Source organism: Oncorhynchus mykiss, chromosome 15, assembly GCF_057628025.1.
Source record: "Oncorhynchus mykiss isolate SJ-2025 chromosome 15, ASM5762802v1, whole genome shotgun sequence".
Classification (NCBI taxonomy): domain Eukaryota; kingdom Metazoa; phylum Chordata; class Actinopteri; order Salmoniformes; family Salmonidae; genus Oncorhynchus; species Oncorhynchus mykiss.
The window spans coordinates 46,725,138-46,742,076 of record NC_143036.1 but is presented as its reverse complement, the minus strand read 5'-3'; the positions used below and the strand labels follow the sequence as shown (position 1 = coordinate 46,742,076).

At 42.7% G+C, this 16,939-nt stretch overlaps 8 non-coding genes across 8 annotated transcripts; all 8 read right to left on the bottom strand.

Moving 5' to 3' along the window:
* Positions 1-47: 47 nt before the first annotated feature.
* trnas-gcu (transfer RNA serine (anticodon GCU)) lies at positions 48-129 on the bottom strand. The gene has a single exon. It is a non-coding gene; the product is annotated as a tRNA-Ser (tRNA).
* Positions 130-1,165: 1,036 nt separating this feature from the next.
* trnas-gcu (transfer RNA serine (anticodon GCU)) lies at positions 1,166-1,247 on the bottom strand. The gene has a single exon. It is a non-coding gene; the product is annotated as a tRNA-Ser (tRNA).
* A 2,154-nt stretch (positions 1,248-3,401) lies between these two features.
* Positions 3,402-3,483, bottom strand: trnas-gcu (transfer RNA serine (anticodon GCU)). Its single transcript has one exon. It is a non-coding gene; the product is annotated as a tRNA-Ser (tRNA).
* A 1,036-nt stretch (positions 3,484-4,519) lies between these two features.
* On the bottom strand, positions 4,520-4,601 carry trnas-gcu (transfer RNA serine (anticodon GCU)). The gene has a single exon. It is a non-coding gene; the product is annotated as a tRNA-Ser (tRNA).
* Positions 4,602-7,869: 3,268 nt separating this feature from the next.
* Positions 7,870-7,951, bottom strand: trnas-gcu (transfer RNA serine (anticodon GCU)). Its single transcript has one exon. It is a non-coding gene; the product is annotated as a tRNA-Ser (tRNA).
* A 3,272-nt stretch (positions 7,952-11,223) lies between these two features.
* Positions 11,224-11,305, bottom strand: trnas-gcu (transfer RNA serine (anticodon GCU)). The gene has a single exon. It is a non-coding gene; the product is annotated as a tRNA-Ser (tRNA).
* A 3,235-nt stretch (positions 11,306-14,540) lies between these two features.
* On the bottom strand, positions 14,541-14,622 carry trnas-gcu (transfer RNA serine (anticodon GCU)). Its single transcript has one exon. It is a non-coding gene; the product is annotated as a tRNA-Ser (tRNA).
* Positions 14,623-16,002: 1,380 nt separating this feature from the next.
* On the bottom strand, positions 16,003-16,084 carry trnas-gcu (transfer RNA serine (anticodon GCU)). The gene has a single exon. It is a non-coding gene; the product is annotated as a tRNA-Ser (tRNA).
* Positions 16,085-16,939: the final 855 nt, after the last annotated feature.

Sequence of the window (16,939 nt, the reverse complement as noted above, 5' to 3'; positions counted from 1 at the left end):
CAAAATCTTCCAGTGCCAAAATTAAGCAGATCATTATAATTGTTACACGATGAGGATGGGATTCGAACCCATGCATGCAGAGCACAATGGATTAGCAGTCCATCACCTTAACCACTCGGCCACCTCATCCTGTTTTTTGGAAGTTGCAAATGACCTTAAAAGACCGTAGTTGCTGTGTGTAAACCCTAGATTGAAATCAATGAAAGTTATGCAGAGCAATGGCAAGGTCATGTGTCGATCCCATCGAGACATTTAACAAATGTTTTGTCAGGCCGAGTGGACTCCAGTGCTTGATTAAGTGTGTTGAGGTGTCGGTTCAAATCCAACCATTGAGGTTGCCCTTGGTGAAGCTATTCTTCAATACCTGAATCGTATTAGTCGCACTAGGATTGTGCAGGGACTCTACATTCATGTGGGGCCATGTAAGAGAGGAAATAACAAATGTTTTTTGAAGAGGTTGGTGTTATAATCCACACATGCAGTTCATCGCCTTCACCACTCAGATACCAAGTCCTGTGCCCTCGCTGTGGCAGTCAGCAATTTTACCAGTGTTTGTGAAAGTCAAAATCTTCCAGTGCCAAAATAAAGCACCGAATTTTAATTGTTACACGATGAGATTCTAACCCATGCATGTAGAGCACAATGGATAAGCAGTCCATCGCCTTAACCACTCGGCCACCCCATCCTGTATTTTAGAAGTGGAAAATGACCTTAAAAAACTGTAGTTGCTCTCTGTAAACCCTAGATTGAAATCAATGAAAGTTAGGCAGAGCAATGGCAAGGCCATGTGTCGATCCCATCGAGACATTTAACAAATGTTTTGTCAGGCCGAGTGGTCTCAAGTGCTTGATTAAGTGTGTTGAGGTGTCGGTTCAAATCCAACCATTGAGGTTGCCCTTGGTGAAGCTATTCTTCAATACCTGAATCGTATTAGTCGCACTAGGATTGTGCAGGGACTCTACATTCATGTGGGGCCATGTAAGAGAGGAAATAACAAATGTTTTTTGAAGAGGTTGGTGTTATAATCCACACATGCAGTTCATCGCCTTCACCACTCAGATACCAAGTCCTGTGCTCTCGCTGTGGCAGTCAGCAATTTTACCAGTGTTTGTGAAAGTCAAAATCTTCCAGTGCCAAAATAAAGCAGATCATTTTAATTGTTACACGATGAGGATGGGATTCGAACCCACGCATGCAGAGCACAATGGATTAGCAGTCCATCGCCTTAACCACTCGGCCACCTCATCCTGTTAATTGGAATTTGCAAATGACCTTAAAAGACCGTAGTTGCTGTATGTAAACCCTAGATTGAAATCAATGAAAGTTATGCAGAGCAATGGCAAGGTCATGTGTCGATCCCATCGAGACATTTAACAAATGTTTTGTCAGGCCGAGTGGACTCCAGTGCTTGATTAAGTGTGTTGAGGTGTCGGTTCAAATCCCACTATTGAGGTTGCCCTTGGTGAAGTTATTCTTCAATACCTGAATCTTATTAGTCGCTCTAGGATTGCGCAGGGATTCTATTTTCATGTGGGGCCATGTAAGAGAGGAAATAACAAATGTTGTGTGAAGAGGTTGGTGTTATAATCCACACATGCAGTTCATCGCCTTCACCACTCAGATACCAAGTCCTGTGCTCTCGCTGTGGCAGTCAGCAATTTTACCAGTGTTTGTGAAAGTCAAAATCTTCCAGTGCCAAAATAAAGCACCGAATTTTAATTGTTACACGATGAGATTCTAACCCATGCATGTAGAGCACAATGGATAAGCAGTCCATCGCCTTAACCACTCGGCCACCCCATCCTGTATTTTAGAAGTGGAAAATGACCTTAAAAAACTGTAGTTGCTCTCTGTAAACCCTAGATTGAAATCAATGAAAGTTAGGCAGAGCAATGGCAAGGCCATGTGTCGATCCCATCGAGACATTTAACAAATGTTTTGTCAGGCCGAGTGGTCTCAAGTGCTTGATTAAGTGTGTTGAGGTGTCGGTTCAAATCCAACCATTGAGGTTGCCCTTGGTGAAGCTATTCTTCAATACCTGAATCGTATTAGTCACACTAGGATTGTGCAGGGACTTTACATTCATGTGGGGCCATGTAAGAGAGGAAATAACAAATGTTTTGTGAAGAGGTTGGTGTTATAATGCACACATGCAGTTCATCGCCTTCACCACTCAGATACCAAGTCCTGTGCTCTCACTGTGGCAGTCAGCAATTTTACCAGTGTTTGTGAAAGTCAAAATCTTCCAGTGCCAAAACAAATCACCGAATTTTAATTGTTACACGATGGGGATGGGATTCTAACCCATGCATGCAGAGCACAATGGATTAGCAGTCCATCGCCTTAACCACTCGGCCACCTCATCATGTATTTTAGAAGTGGAAAATGACCTTAAAAAACTGTAGTTGCTCTCTGTAAAACCTAGATTGATATCAATGAAAGTTAGGCAGAGCAATGGCAAGGCCATGTGTCGATCCCATCGAGACATTTAACAAATGTTTTGTCAGGCCGAGTGGTCTCAAGTGCTTGATTAAGTGTGTTGAGGTGTCAGTTCAAATCCAACCATTGAGGTTGCCCTTGGTGAAGCTATTCTTCAATACCTGAATCGTATTAGTCGCACTAGGATTGTGCAGGGACTCTACATTCATGTGGGGCCATGTAAGAGAGGAAATAACAAATGTTTTTTGAAGAGGTTGGTGTTATAATCCACACATGCAGTTCATCGCCTTCACCACTCAGATACCAAGTCCTGTGCTCTCGCTGTGGCAGTCAGCAATTTTACCAGTGTTTGTGAAAGTCAAAATCTTCCAGTGCCAAAATAAAGCACCGAATTTTAATTGTTACACGATGAGATTCTAACCCATGCATGTAGAGCACAATGGATAAGCAGTCCATCGCCTTAACCACTCGGCCACCCCATCCTGTATTTTAGAAGTGGAAAATGACCTTAAAAAACTGTAGTTGCTCTCTGTAAACCCTAGATTGAAATCAATGAAAGTTAGGCAGAGCAATGGCAAGGCCATGTGTCGATCCCATCGAGACATTTAACAAATGTTTTGTCAGGCCGAGTGGTCTCAAGTGCTTGATTAAGTGTGTTGAGGTGTCGGTTCAAATCCAACCATTGAGGTTGCCCTTGGTGAAGCTATTCTTCAATACCTGAATCGTATTAGTCGCACTAGGATTGTGCAGGGACTCTACATTCATGTGGGGCCATGTAAGAGAGGAAATAACAAATGTTTTGTGAAGAGGTTGGTGTTATAATGCACACATGCAGTTCATCGCCTTCACCACTCAGATACCAAGTCCTGTGCTCTCACTGTGGCAGTCAGCAATTTTACCAGTGTTTGTGAAAGTCAAAATCTTCCAGTGCCAAAATTAAGCAGATCATTATAATTGTTACACGATGAGGATGGGATTCGAACCCATGCATGCAGAGCACAATGGATTAGCAGTCCATCGCCTTAACCACTCGGCCACCTCATCCTGTTTTTTGGAAGTTGCAAATGACCTTAAAAGACCGTAGTTGCTGTGTGTAAACCCTAGATTGAAATCAATGAAAGTTATGCAGAGCAATGGCAAGGTCATGTGTCGATCCCATCGAGACATTTAACAAATGTTTTGTCAGGCCGAGTGGACTCCAGTGCTTGATTAAGTGTGTTGAGGTGTCGGTTCAAATCCAACCATTGAGGTTGCCCTTGGTGAAGCTATTCTTCAATACCTGAATCGTATTAGTCGCACTAGGATTGTGCAGGGACTCTACATTCATGTGGGGCCATGTAAGAGAGGAAATAACAAATGTTTTTTGAAGAGGTTGGTGTTATAATCCACACATGCAGTTCATCGCCTTCACCACTCAGATACCAAGTCCTGTGCCCTCGCTGTGGCAGTCAGCAATTTTACCAGTGTTTGTGAAAGTCAAAATCTTCCAGTGCCAAAATAAAGCACCGAATTTTAATTGTTACACGATGAGATTCTAACCCATGCATGTAGAGCACAATGGATAAGCAGTCCATCGCCTTAACCACTCGGCCACCCCATCCTGTATTTTAGAAGTGGAAAATGACCTTAAAAAACTGTAGTTGCTCTCTGTAAACCCTAGATTGAAATCAATGAAAGTTAGGCAGAGCAATGGCAAGGCCATGTGTCGATCCCATCGAGACATTTAACAAATGTTTTGTCAGGCCGAGTGGTCTCAAGTGCTTGATTAAGTGTGTTGAGGTGTCGGTTCAAATCCAACCATTGAGGTTGCCCTTGGTGAAGCTATTCTTCAATACCTGAATCGTATTAGTCACACTAGGATTGTGCAGGGACTCTACATTCATGTGGGGCCATGTAAGAGAGGAAATAACAAATGTTTTGTGAAGAGGTTGGTGTTATAATGCACACATGCAGTTCATCGCCTTCACCACTCAGATACCAAGTCCTGTGCTCTCACTGTGGCAGTCAGCAATTTTACCAGTGTTTGTGAAAGTCAAAATCTTCCAGTGCCAAAATAAAGCAGATCATTTTAATTGTTACACGATGAGGATGGGATTTGAACCCATGCATGCAGAGCACAATGGATTAGCAGTCCATCGCCTTAACCACTCGGCCACCTCATCCTGTTTTTTGGAAGTTGCAAATGACCTTAAAAGACCGTAGTTGCTGTATGTAAACCCTAGATTGAAATCAATGAAAGTTATGCAGAGCAATGGCAAGGTCATGTGTCGATCCCATCGAGACATTTAACAAATGTTTTGTCAGGCCGAGTGGACTCCAGTGCTTGATTAAGTGTGTTGAGGTGTCGGTTCAAATCCCACTATTGAGGTTGCCCTTGGTGAAGTTATTCTTCAATACCTGAATATTATTAGTCGCTCTAGGATTGCGCAGGGATTCTATTTTCATGTGGGGCCATGTAAGAGAGGAAATAACAAATGTTGTGTGAAGAGGTTGGTGTTATAATCCACACATGCAGTTCATCGCCTTCACCACTCAGATACCAAGTCCTGTGCTCTCGCTGTGGCAGTCAGCAATTTTACCAGTGTTTGTGAAAGTCAAAATCTTCCAGTGCCAAAATAAAGCACCGAATTTTAATTGTTACACGATGAGATTCTAACCCATGCATGTAGAGCACAATGGATAAGCAGTCCATCGCCTTAACCACTCGGCCACCCCATCCTGTATTTTAGAAGTGGAAAATTACCTTAAAAAACTGTAGTTGCTCTCTGTAAACCCTAGATTGAAATCAATGAAAGTTAGGCAGAGCAATGGCAAGGCCATGTGTCGATCCCATCGAGACATTTAACAAATGTTTTGTCAGGCCGAGTGGTCTCAAGTGCTTGATTAAGTGTGTTGAGGTGTCGGTTCAAATCCAACCATTGAGGTTGCCCTTGGTGAAGCTATTCTTCAATACCTGAATCGTATTAGTCGCACTAGGATTGTGCAGGGACTCTACATTCATGTGGGGCCATGTAAGAGAGGAAATAACAAATGTTTTGTGAAGAGGTTGGTGTTATAATGCACACATGCAGTTCATCGCCTTCACCACTCAGATACCAAGTCCTGTGCTCTCACTGTGGCAGTCAGCAATTTTACCAGTGTTTGTGAAAGTCAAAATCTTCCAGTGCCAAAATAAAGCACAGAATTTTAATTGTTACACGATGAGATTCTAACCCATGCATGTAGAGCACAATGGATAAGCAGTCCATCGCCTTAACCACTTATCCACCTCATCCTGTTATTTACATGTGGCAAATGACCTTAAAAACCTGTAGTTGCTATATGTAAACCCTAGATTGAAATCAATGAAAGTTAGGCAGAGCAATGGCAGGGCCATGTGTCGATCCCTACGAGACATTTAACAAATGTTTTGTCAGGCCGAGTGGTCTCAAGTGCTTGATTAAGTGTTTTGAGCTGTCGGTTCAAATCCAACCATTGAGGTTGCCCTTGGTGAAGCTATTCTTCAATACCTGAATCGTATCAGTCGCACTAGGATTGTGCAGGGACTCTATATTCATGTGGGGCCATGTAAGAGAGGAAATAACAAATGTTTTGTGAGATGGTTGGTGTTATAATCCACACATGCAGTTCATCGCCTTCACCACTCAGATACCAAGTCCTGTGCTCTCGCTGTGGCAGTCAGCAATTTTACCAGTGTTTGTGAAAGTCAAAATCTTCCAGTGCCAAAATAAAGCACCGAATTTTAATTGTTACACGATGAGATTCTAACCCATGCATGTAGAGCACAATGGATAAGCAGTCCATCGCCTTAACCACTTATCCACCTCATCCTGTTATTTACATGTGGCAAATGACCTTAAAAACCTGTAGTTGCTATATGTAAACCCTAGATTGAAATCAATGAAAGTTAGGCAGAGCAATGGCAGGGCCATGTGTCGATCCCAACGAGACATTTAACAAATGTTTTGTCAGGCCGAGTGGTCTCAAGTGCTTGATTAAGTGTTTTGAGCTGTCGGTTCAAATCCAACCATTGAGGTTGCCCTTGGTGAAGCTATTCTTCAATACCTGAATCGTATCAGTCGCACTAGGATTGTGCAGGGACTCTATATTCATGTGGGGCCATGTAAGAGAGGAAATAACAAATGTTTTGTGTGAGATGGTTGGTGTTATAATCCACACATGCAGTTCATCGCCTTCACCACTCAGATACCAAGTCCTGTGCTCTCGCTGTGGCAGTCAGCAATTTTACCAGTGTTTGTGAAAGTCAAAATCTTCCAGTGCCAAAATAAAGCACCGAATTTTAATTGTTACACGATGAGGATGGGATTCAAACCCATGCATGCAGAGCACAATGGATTAGCAGTCCATCGCCTTAACCACTCGGCCACCTCATCCTGTGTTTTGGAATTTGCAAATGACCTTAAAAGACTGTAGTTGCTGTATGTAAACGCTAGATTGAAATCAATGAAAGTTATGCAGAGCAATGGCAAGGCCATGTGTCGATCCCATCGAGACATTTAACAAATGTTTTGTCAGGCCGAGTGGTCTCAAGTGCTTGATTAAGTGTGTTGAGGTGTCGGTTCAAATCCAACCATTGAGGTTGCCCTTGGTGAAGCTATTCTTCAATACCTGAATCGTATTAGTCACACTAGGATTGTGCAGGGACTCTACATTCATGTGGGGCCATGTAAGAGAGGAAATAACAAATGTTTTTTGAAGAGGTTGGTGTTATAATCCACACATGCAGTTCATCGCCTTCACCACTCAGATACCAAGTCCTGTGCTCTCGCTGTGGCAGTCAGCAATTTTACCAGTGTTTGTGAAAGTCAAAATCTTCCAGTGCCAAAATAAAGCACCGAATTTTAATTGTTACACGATGAGATTCTTACCCATGCATGTAGAGCACAATGGATAAGCAGTCCATCGCCTTAACCACTCGGCCACCCCATCCTGTATTTTAGAAGTGGAAAATGACCTTAAAAAACTGTAGTTGCTCTCTGTAAACCCTAGATTGAAATCAATGAAAGTTAGGCAGAGCAATGGCAAGGCCATGTGTCGATCCCATCGAGACATTTAACAAATGTTTTGTCAGGCCGAGTGGTCTCAAGTGCTTGATTAAGTGTGTTGAGGTGTCGGTTCAAATCCAACCATTGAGGTTGCCCTTGGTGAAGCTATTCTTCAATACCTGAATCGTATTAGTCACACTAGGATTGTGCAGGGACTCTACATTCATGTGGGGCCATGTAAGAGAGGAAATAACAAATGTTTTGTGAAGAGGTTGGTGTTATAATGCACACATGCAGTTCATCGCCTTCACCACTCAGATACCAAGTCCTGTGCTCTCACTGTGGCAGTCAGCAATTTTACCAGTGTTTGTGAAAGTCAAAATCTTCCAGTGCCAAAATAAAGCAGATCATTTTAATTGTTACACGATGAGGATGGGATTCGAACCCATGCATGCAGAGCACAATGGATTAGCAGTCCATCGCCTTAACCACTCGGCCACCTCATCCTGTTTTTTGGAAGTTGCAAATGACCTTAAAAGACCGTAGTTGCTGTATGTAAACCCTAGATTGAAATCAATGAAAGTTATGCAGAGCAATGGCAAGGTCATGTGTCGATCCCATCGAGACATTTAACAAATGTTTTGTCAGGCCGAGTGGACTCCAGTGCTTGATTAAGTGTGTTGAGGTGTCGGTTCAAATCCCACTATTGAGGTTGCCCTTGGTGAAGTTATTCTTCAATACCTGAATATTATTAGTCGCTCTAGGATTGCGCAGGGATTCTATTTTCATGTGGGGCCATGTAAGAGAGGAAATAACAAATGTTGTGTGAAGAGGTTGGTGTTATAATCCACACATGCAGTTCATCGCCTTCACCACTCAGATACCAAGTCCTGTGCTCTCGCTGTGGCAGTCAGCAATTTTACCAGTGTTTGTGAAAGTCAAAATCTTCCAGTGCCAAAATAAAGCACCGAATTTTAATTGTTACACGATGAGATTCTAACCCATGCATGTAGAGCACAATGGATAAGCAGTCCATCGCCTTAACCACTCGGCCACCCCATCCTGTATTTTAGAAGTGGAAAATTACCTTAAAAAACTAGTTGCTCTCTGTAAACCCTAGATTGAAATCAATGAAAGTTAGGCAGAGCAATGGCAAGGCCATGTGTCGATCCCATCGAGACATTTAACAAATGTTTTGTCAGGCCGAGTGGTCTCAAGTGCTTGATTAAGTGTGTTGAGGTGTCGGTTCAAATCCAACCATTGAGGTTGCCCTTGGTGAAGCTATTCTTCAATACCTGAATCGTATTAGTCGCACTAGGATTGTGCAGGGACTCTACATTCATGTGGGGCCATGTAAGAGAGGAAATAACAAATGTTTTGTGAAGAGGTTGGTGTTATAATGCACACATGCAGTTCATCGCCTTCACCACTCAGATACCAAGTCCTGTGCTCTCACTGTGGCAGTCAGCAATTTTACCAGTGTTTGTGAAAGTCAAAATCTTCCAGTGCCAAAATAAAGCACAGAATTTTAATTGTTACACGATGAGATTCTAACCCATGCATGTAGAGCACAATGGATAAGCAGTCCATCGCCTTAACCACTTATCCACCTCATCCTGTTATTTACATGTGGCAAATGACCTTAAAAACCTGTAGTTGCTATATGTAAACCCTAGATTGAAATCAATGAAAGTTAGGCAGAGCAATGGCAGGGCCATGTGTCGATCCCTACGAGACATTTAACAAATGTTTTGTCAGGCCGAGTGGTCTCAAGTGCTTGATTAAGTGTTTTGAGCTGTCGGTTCAAATCCAACCATTGAGGTTGCCCTTGGTGAAGCTATTCTTCAATACCTGAATTGTATCAGTCGCACTAGGATTGTGCAGGGACTCTATATTCATGTGGGGCCATGTAAGAGAGGAAATAACAAATGTTTTGTGAGATGGTTGGTGTTATAATCCACACATGCAGTTCATCGCCTTCACCACTCAGATACCAAGTCCTGTGCTCTCGCTGTGGCAGTCAGCAATTTTACCAGTGTTTGTGAAAGTCAAAATCTTCCAGTGCCAAAATAAAGCACCGAATTTTAATTGTTACACGATGAGATTCTAACCCATGCATGTAGAGCACAATGGATAAGCAGTCCATCGCCTTAACCATTTATCCACCTCATCCTGTTATTTACATGTGGCAAATGACCTTAAAAACCTGTAGTTGCTATATGTAAACCCTAGATTGAAATCAATGAAAGTTAGGCAGAGCAATGGCAGGGCCATGTGTCGATCCCAACGAGACATTTAACAAATGTTTTGTCAGGCCGAGTGGTCTCAAGTGCTTGATTAAGTGTTTTGAGCTGTCGGTTCAAATCCAACCATTGAGGTTGCCCTTGGTGAAGCTATTCTTCAATACCTGAATCGTACCAGTCGCACTAGGATTGTGCAGGGACTCTATATTCATGTGGGGCCATGTAAGAGAGGAAATAACAAATGTTTTGTGTGAGATGGTTGGTGTTATAATCCAAACATGCAGTTCTTCGCCTTCACCACTCAGATACCAAGTCCTGTGCTCTCGCTGTGGCAGTCAGCAATTTTACCAGTGTTTGTGAAAGTCAAAATCTTCCAGTGCCAAAATAAAGCACCAAATTTTAATTGTTACACGATGAGGATTGGATTCAAACCCATGCATGCAGAGCACAATGGATTAGCAGTCCATCGCCTTAACCACTCGGACACCTCATCCTGTGTTTTGGAATTTGCAAATGACCTTAAAAGATTGTAGTTGCTGTATGTAAACGCTAGATTGAAATCAATGAAAGTTATGCAGAGCAATGGCAAGGCCATGTGTCGATCCCATCGAGACATTTAACAAATGTTTTGTCAGGCCGAGTGGTCTCAAGTGCTTGATTAAGTGTGTTGAGGTGTCGGTTCAAATCCAACCATTGAGGTTGCCCTTGGTGAAGCTATTCTTCAATACCTGAATCGTATTAGTCACACTAGGATTGTGCAGGGACTCTACATTCATGTGGGGCCATGTAAGAGAGGAAATAACAAATGTTTTGTGAAGAGGTTGGTGTTATAATGCACACATGCAGTTCATCGCCTTCACCACTCAGATACCAAGTCCTGTGCTCTCGCTGTGGCAGTCAGCAATTTTACCAGTGTTTGTGAAAGTCAAAATCTTCTAGTGCCAAAATAAAGCACCTCATTTTAATTGTTACACGGTGAGGATGGGATTCGAACCCATGCATGCAGAGCACAATTGATTAGCAGTCCATCACCTTAACCACTCGGCCACCTCATCCTGTTTTTTGGATGTTGCAAATGACCTTAAAAGACTGTAGTTGCTGTATGTAAACGCTAGATTGAAATCAATGAAAGTTATGCAGAGCAATGGCAAGGACATGTGTCGATCCCATCGAGACATTTAACAAATGTTTTGTCAGGCCGAGTGGTCTCCAGGGCTTGATTAAGTGTGTTGAGGTGTCGGTTCAAATCCCACTATTGAGGTTGCCCTTGGTGAAGTCATTCTTCAATACCTGAATCTTATTAGTCGCTCTAGGATTGCGCAGGGATTATATTTTCATGTGGGGCCATGTAAGAGAGGAAATAACAAATGTTGTGTGAAGAGGTTGGTGTTATAATCCACACATGCAGTTCATCGCCTTCACCACTCAGATACCAAGTCCTGTGCTCTCGCTGTGGCAGTCAGCAATTTTACCAGTGTTTGTGAAAGTCAAAATCTTCCAGTGCGAAAATGAAGCACATCATTTTAATTGTTACACGATGAGGATGGGATTCGAACCCATGCATGCAGAGCACAATGGATTAGCAGTCCATCGCCTTAACCACTCGGCCACCTCATCCTGTTTTTTGGAAGTTGCAAATGACCTTAAAAGACTGTAGTTGCTGTATGTAAACGCTAGATTGAAATCAATGAAAGTTATGCAGAGCAATGGCAAGGACATGTGTCGATCCCATCGAGACATTTAACAAATGTTTTGTCAGGCCGAGTGGTCTCCAGGGCTTGATTAAGTGTGTTGAGGTGTCGGCTCAAATCCCACTATTGAGGTTGCCCTTGGTGAAGTCATTCTTCAATACCTGAATCTTATTAGTCGCTCTAGGATTGCGCAGGGATTATATTTTCATGTGGGGCCATGTAAGAGAGGAAATAACAAATGTTGTGTGAAGAGGTTGGTGTTATAATCCACACATGCAGTTCATCGCCTTCACCACTCAGATACCAAGTCCTGTGCTCTCGCTGTGGCAGTCAGCAATTTTACCAGTGTTTGTGAAAGTCAAAATCTTCCAGTGCGAAAATGAAGCACATCATTTTAATTGTTACACGATGAGGATGGTATTCGAACCCATGCATGCAGAGCACAATGGATTAGCAGTCCATCGCCTTAACCACTCGGCCACCTCATCCTGTTTTTTGGAAGTTGCAAATGACCTTAAAAGACTGTAGTTGCTGTATGTAAACGCTAGATTGAAATCAATGAAAGTTATGCAGAGCAATGGCAAGGACATGTGTCGATCCCATCGAGACATTTAACAAATGTTTTGTCAGGCCGAGTGGTCTCCAGGGCTTGATTAAGTGTGTTGAGGTGTCGGCTCAAATCCCACTATTGAGGTTGCCCTTGGTGAAGTCATTCTTCAATACCTGAATCTTATTAGTCGCTCTAGGATTGCGCAGGGATTATATTTTCATGTGGGGCCATGTAAGAGAGGAAATAACAAATGTTGTGTGAAGAGGTTGGTGTTATAATCCACACATGCAGTTCATTGCCTTCACCACTCAGATACCAAGTACTGTGCTCTCGCTGTGGCAGTCTGCAATTTTACCAGTGTTTGTGAAAGTCAAAATCTTCCAGTGCGAAAATAAAGCACATCATTTTAATTGTTACACGATGAGGATGGGATTCCAACCCATGCATGCAGAGCACAATGGATTAGCAGTCCATCGCCTTAACCACTCGGCCACCTCATCCTGTTTTTTGGAAGTTGCAAATGACCTTAAAAGACTGTAGTTGCTGTATGTAAACCCTATATTGAAATCATTGAAAGTTATGCAGAGCAATGGCAAGGACATGTGTCGATCCCATCGAGACATTTAACAAATGTTTTGTCAGGCCGAGTGGTCTCAAGTGCTTGATTAAGTGTTTTGAGCTATCGGTTCAAATCCCACCATTGAGGTTGCCCTTGGTGAAGCTATTCTTCAATACCTGAATCGTATTAGTCGCACTAGGATTGCGACGGGACTCTATATTCATGTGGGGCCATGTAAGAGAGGAAATAACAAATGTTGTGTGAAGAGGTCGGTGTTATAATCCACACATGCAGTTCATCGCCTTCACCACTCAGATACCAAGTCCTGTGCTCTCGCTGTGGCAGTCAGCAATTTTACCAGTGTTTGTGAAAGTCAAAATCTTCCATTGCCAAAATAAAGCACCGAATTTTAATTGTTACACGATGAGATTCTAACCCATGCATGTAGAGCACAATGGATAAGCAGTCCATCGCCTTAACCACTCATACACCTCATCCTGTTACTTACATGTGGCAAATTACCTTAAAAACCTGTAGTTGCTGTATGTAAACCCTAGATTGAAATCAATGAAAGTTAGGCAGAGCAATGGCAAGGACATGTGTCGATCCCATCGAGACATTTAACAAATGTTTTGTCAGGCCGAGTGGCCACTATTGAGGTTGCCCTTGGTGAAGTTATTCTTCAATACCTGAATCGTATTCGTCGCTCTAGGATTGCGCAGGGATTCTATTTTCGTGTGGGGCCATGTAAGAGAGGAAATAACCAATGTTGTGTGAAGAGGTTGGTGTTATAATCCACACATGCAGTTCATCGCCTTCACCACTCAGATACCAAGTCCTGTGCTCTCGCTGTGGCAGTCAGCAATTTTACCAGTGTTTGTGAAAGTCAAAATCTTCCAGTGCCAAAATAAAGCACATCATTTTAATTGTTACACGATGAGGATGGGATTCGAACCCATGCATGCAGAGCACAATGGATTAGCAGTCCATCGCCTTAATCACTCGGCCACCCCATCCTGTATTTTAGAAGTGGAAAATGACCTTAAAAAACTGTAGTTGCTCTCTGTAAAACCTAGATTGAAATCAATGAAAGTTAGGCAGAGCAATGGCAAGGCCATGTGTCGATCCCATCGAGACATTTAACAAATGTTTTGTCAGGCCGAGTGGTCTTAAGTGCTTGATTAAGTGTGTTGAGGTGTCGGTTCAAATCCAACCATTGAGGTTGCCCTTGGTGAAGCTATTCTTCAATACCTGAATCGTATTAGTCGCACTAGGATTGTGCAGGGACTCTACATTCATGTGGGGCCATGTAAGAGAGGAAATAACAAATGTTTTTTGAAGAGGTTGGTGTTATAATCCACACATGCAGTTCATCGCCTTCACCACTCAGATACCAAGTCCTGTGCTCTCGCTGTGGCAGTCAGCAATTTTACCAGTGTTTGTGAAAGTCAAAATCTTCCAGTGCCAAAATAAAGCACTGAATTTTAATTGTTACACGATGAGATTCTAACCCATGCATGTAGAGCACAATGGATAAGCAGTCCATCGCCTTAACCACTCGGCCACCCCATCCTGTATTTTAGAAGTGGAAAATGACCTTAAAAAACTGTAGTTGCTCTCTGTAAACCCTAGATTGAAATCAATGAAAGTTAGGCAGAGCAATGGCAAGGCCATGTGTCGATCCCATCGAGACATTTAACAAATGTTTTGTCAGGCCGAGTGGTCTCAAGTGCTTGATTAAGTGTGTTGAGGTGTCGGTTCAAATCCAACCATTGAGGTTGCCCTTGGTGAAGCTATTCTTCAATACCTGAATCGTATTAGTCGCACTAGGATTGTGCAGGGACTCTACATTCATGTGGGGCCATGTAAGAGAGGAAATAACAAATGTTTTGTGAAGAGGTTGGTGTTATAATGCACACATGCAGTTCATCGCCTTCACCACTCAGATACCAAGTCCTGTGCTCTCACTGTGGCAGTCAGCAATTTTACCAGTGTTTGTGAAAGTCAAAATCTTCCAGTGCCAAAATAAAGCAGATCATTTTAATTGTTACACGATGAGGATGGGATTCGAACCCATGCATGCAGAGCACAATGGATTAGCAGTCCATCGCCTTAACCACTCGGCCACCTCATCCTGTTTTTTGGAAGTTGCAAATGACCTTAAAAGACCGTAGTTGCTGTATGTAAACCCTAGATTGAAATCAATGAAAGTTATGCAGAGCAATGGCAAGGTCATGTGTAGATCCCATCGAGACATTTAACAAATGTTTTGTCAGGCCGAGTGGACTCCAGTGCTTGATTAAGTGTGTTGAGGTGTCGGTTCAAATCCAACCATTGAGGTTGCCCTTGGTGAAGCTATTCTTCAATACCTGAATCGTATTAGTCGCACTAGGATTGTGCAGGGACTCTACATTCATGTGGGGCCATGTAAGAGAGGAAATAACAAATGTTTTTTGAAGAGGTTGGTGTTATAATCCACACATGCAGTTCATCGCCTTTACCACTCAGATACCAAGTCCTGTGCTCTCGCTGTGGCAGTCAGCAATTTTACCAGTGTTTGTGAAAGTCAAAATCTTCCATTGCCAAAATAAAGCACAGCATTTTAATTGTTACACGATGAGAATCTAACCCATGCATGCAGAGCACAATGGATTAGCAGTCAAATCCCACCATTGAGGTTGCCCTTGGTGAAGCTATTCTTCAATACCTGAATCTTATTAGTCGCACTAGAATTGCGCAGGGATTCTATATTCATGTGGGGCCATGTAAGAGATGAAATAACAAATGTTTTGTGAAGAGGTTGGCATTATAATCCACACATGCAGTTCATCGCCTTCACCACTCAGATACCAAGTCCTGTGCTCTCGCTGTGGCAGTCAGCAATTTTACCAGTGTTTGTGAAAGTCAAAATCTTCCAGTGCCAAAATAAAGCAGATCATTTTAATTGTTACACGATGAGGATGGGATTCGAACCCATGCATGCAGAGCACAATGGATAAGCAGTCCATCGCCTTAACCACTCGGCCACCCCATCCTGTATTTTAGAAGTGGAAAATGACCTTAAAAAACTGTAGTTGCTCTCTGTAAACCCTAGATTGAAATCAATGAAAGTTAGGCAGAGCAATGGCAAGGCCATGTGTCGATCCCATCGAGACATTTAACAAATGTTTTGTCAGGCCGAGTGGTCTCAAGTGCTTGATTAAGTGTGTTGAGGTGTCGGTTCAAATCCAACCATTGAGGTTGCCCTTGGTGAAGCTATTCTTCAATACCTGAATCGTATTAGTCGCACTAGGATTGTGCAGGGACTCTACATTCATGTGGGGCCATGTAAGAGAGGAAATAACAAATGTTTTGTGAAGAGGTTGGTGTTATAATGCACACATGCAGTTCATCGCCTTCACCACTCAGATACCAAGTCCTGTGCTCTCACTGTGGCAGTCAGCAATTTTACCAGTGTTTGTGAAAGTCAAAATCTTCCAGTGCCAAAATAAAGCAGATCATTTTAATTGTTACACGATGAGGATGGGATTCGAACCCACGCATGCAGAGCACAATGGATTAGCAGTCCATCGCCTTAACCACTCGGCCACCTCATCCTGTGAATTGGAAGTTGCAAATGACCTTAAAAGACCGTAGTTGCTGTATGTAAACCCTAGATTGAAATCAATGAAAGTTATGCAGAGCAATGGCAAGATCATGTGTCGATCCCATCGAGACATTTAACAAATGTTTTGTCAGGCCGAGTGGACTCCAGTGCTTGATTAAGTGTGTTGAGGTGTCGGTTCAAATCCCACTATTGAGGTTGCCCTTGGTGAAGTTATTCTTCAATACCTGAATCTTATTAGTCGTTCTAGGATTGCGCAGGGATTCTATTTTCATGTGGGGCCATGTAAGAGAGGAAATAACAAATGTTGTGTGAAGAGGTTGGTGTTATAATCCACACATGCAGTTCATCGCCTTCACCACTCAGATACCAAGTCCTGTGCTCTCGCTGTGGCAGTCAGCAATTTTACCAGTGTTTGTGAAAGTCAAAATCTTCCAGTGCCAAAACAAATCATCGAATTTTAATTGTTACACGATGGGGATGGGATTCTAACCCATGCATGCAGAGCACAATAGATTAGCAGTCCATCGCCTTAACCACTCGGCCACCCCATCCTGTATTTTAGAAGTGGAAAATGACCTTAAAAAACTGTAGTTGCTCTCTGTAAAACCTAGATTGAAATCAATGAAAGTTAGGCAGAGCAATGGCAAGGCCATGTGTCGATCCCATCGAGACATTTAACAAATGTTTTGTCAGGCCGAGTGGTCTCAAGTGCTTGATTAAGTGTGTTGAGGTGTCGGTTCAAATCCAACCATTGAGGTTGCCCTTGGTGAAGCTATTCTTCAATACCTGAATCGTATTAGTCGCACTAGGATTGTGCAGGGACTCTACATTCATGTGGGGCCAT